The sequence below is a fragment of the Struthio camelus genome, unplaced genomic scaffold (assembly GCF_040807025.1).
Source record: "Struthio camelus isolate bStrCam1 unplaced genomic scaffold, bStrCam1.hap1 HAP1_SCAFFOLD_86, whole genome shotgun sequence".
NCBI classification, from domain to species: Eukaryota; Metazoa; Chordata; class Aves; order Struthioniformes; family Struthionidae; genus Struthio; species Struthio camelus.
This window is the reverse complement of record NW_027182643.1, coordinates 255001-257500: the sequence shown is the minus strand read 5'-3', so window position 1 is coordinate 257500 and position 2500 is coordinate 255001. Positions and strand designations below refer to the sequence as shown.

The 2500-nt window shown below is 77.3% G+C and overlaps 1 non-coding gene across 1 annotated transcript; it reads right to left on the bottom strand.

Moving 5' to 3' along the window:
• Positions 1 to 799: 799 nt before the first annotated feature.
• On the bottom strand, positions 800 to 952 carry LOC138065076 (5.8S ribosomal RNA). Its single transcript, XR_011138239.1, has one exon. It is a non-coding gene; the product is annotated as a 5.8S ribosomal RNA (ribosomal RNA).
• Positions 953 to 2500: the final 1548 nt, after the last annotated feature.

Here is a 2500-nt window from a genome sequence, read left to right as displayed (position 1 = left end):
CCCCGCGGAGACACCCGCGCGCCGTCGCTGCCGGCCTCAACGCAACGCCGCGGCTGACGCCAGCCGGCGGGTGGAAGTGGCTCGGCACGCACTACGGACGCGGGTGCGCCGCGGGGGGGGGCAGAGGGGGCTCGGCGGGCGCCGAAGCGGCAGCAGTCGGGGCAGGGAGAGGGCAAGGGGAGGGGAAGAAAGGCAGCCGGCCGTCCCCCCCCGCCGGAGGGGAACGGGGGACCAGCGCACCACCGGGAGAGTGGTGGAGGAGAGCCGTCGTACGGCGGGCACTGGCGGTGGCGGCGGGCGGCGGCGGCAGGTGCCGGGCCACCGCGACCGACCGAACCTGGGGGCCCGGCGGGACGAACTCCGCACAGCGGGCGCTCCGGGAGCGGGGGTTTCCCGAGTCTGCACTTAGGGGGACGAAGGCCCGGGCCCACACGGGGAGGAGAGGCACCCCCTCTCCCCGGCGGCGCGGGCCTGCGAGGCGCCCCAGCCGCGCCACACCGCACACACCGCGCAGGGCAGCGGTGGCCACCGGGCTCGGAGGGGAGGGAGGGCAGGGCAAGGCACGCCGGCCGCGGACGGTGGAGGCGGACGGTCGGCCGGAGCCGGGCAGGCAGGCCAGCCGGAAGACCGGGGCCACCGGTGCACGCACCGGTGGTCCCGGCTCCGCCGCCGCCGCCGACTCACCGCCGCCGCCGCCCCCCCACCGACTCGCCGCCGCCGCCGCCCCCCCCGGCCCCCCCCCGAGGGGCGGCACACCGCTGCGCCAACGCGGCAATGGGGGTGACGATTGACCGTCAAGCGACGCTCAGACAGGCGTAGCCCCGGGAGGAACCCGGGGCCGCAAGTGCGTTCGAAGTGTCGATGATCAATGTGTCCTGCAATTCACATTAATTCTCGCAGCTAGCTGCGTTCTTCATCGACGCACGAGCCGAGTGATCCACCGCTAAGAGTTGTCTCGGTTTCGGTCCCCACCGCGCGCGCGGGGGGACCGGGCAGCTTTCGCAGCCCCCTGAGGGCCCCCATCCGCTCTGCCTCCCTCCTCACGCCGACGCCGGCTGCTGAGCAAGGGACAGCGGAGAGAGAGGGCACGCCTCACTGACCGTACAAGCACAGAGGGAAAAAAAAAGGGGGGGGGGGGGGAGAACAGACCCGAACGAGAGGGGCGGGGAGCCCTCGCTCCCGACCTGGGACAACCCCTTTCTCGCTTCGAGTCCGGCCCAGGCGCCCGGCTCGGCCTGGCCCAGCAGGGAGCGGCGCGCCAGCCGCGCCACCTGCCTCAGGGACCGGGGTGTGGGTCCCCGCGGAGCCCCGGCGTCGGAGCCCGGCCGCCGCTGGGAGCGGCGCCACCCGCTGCCCGCGCGCCCGCGACCCGCCAGCCGCACGCTTCCGAGCTCCTTCGCTCGCCTCACCGGCCTCCAGCTCCGCCGCCCCGGAGACGGCACCCAACACCCGCCTGCACACACGCAGCCTCCCGAGCGACGCCACGCACTCGCCCGTCCCTTCCGCGGGCAGACGCCTGGCGGCAGGCAGACGGGCGAGGCGGGACGGACGGGGAACGGCGCCCGCTCTCCCCGCCTCCACGCGGAGACCGGGAGGGGCCGCCCCCGCCCGCCCGCCCGCCGCCCGCCTGCCGCCCAGCGAAGCCGGGTCGGGCAGAGCGAGGCAGGCGCGCCGGATGGCGGAGTGCCGGGGCAGGGCGGGGGGGGGAGGGAAGGAAGGGTGCCGCCGACGGCCACGGCGGGAGACTGAGAGCACCGGCCAGGGAGGAGAAGGGATGCGCTGGGGCTCGGCGTCCGCACCACCCGCGGTGGGGGCTCGCCGTCCCGGCGGCGAGCACGCGCTCGCGCCGGGGTCGCGCGTTCGAGGCAGGCCGGCGCAAGCCGACCGCGCGGCGTCTCTCCGCCGAGACCAGACCGCGGAGAGAGGGGGCAGGGTACCCCTCTCCGTCCCGGCTGCCCGCGGGGCATGCACGGGCCGCGCCGGCGGGCATGGGGGGGTGCGGCGCCCGCGCGCGCCGACCCCCCGGCCCCTCCGGCAGCACGCCCGGCTGCCCCCCGGGTCGCATCGGGCCGCCCGAGTCTTTAAACCCCCGCCCGGCTCTCCGACCGAGAACCCTCGGGCCCGGAGCCCGGGGCCCATGGCCATCCCTACCCGGGGGGGCCGCTACCGGCGGCCGCGGTGGCCGGAGGCCCTCCTCCTTCCTCCCAGCGCGCCCCCCCCCCCCCCGCCGCCCCCCGCCACCCCCGGCCCGGCCGACTCGCAGCGCGGCCCCCACGGCACGGCGTGGGGCGGCTGGAGCGGTTGGGGGGGGGGGGGAAGGGAGGGGAGGAGGAAGCGTGGAAGGCCGGCAGGGCACGGCCGGTGCGGCACGCGCAGCGCAGCGCCCGGGAGGAGCACGCTGGCACACGGGACCACACGGGTGGGTCACCGAGGGGAGGCAGGAGAAGCGCGGACGCTAGGTACCTGGCCCTGGGGTGAGGGAAACGACCTGAAATCCCCG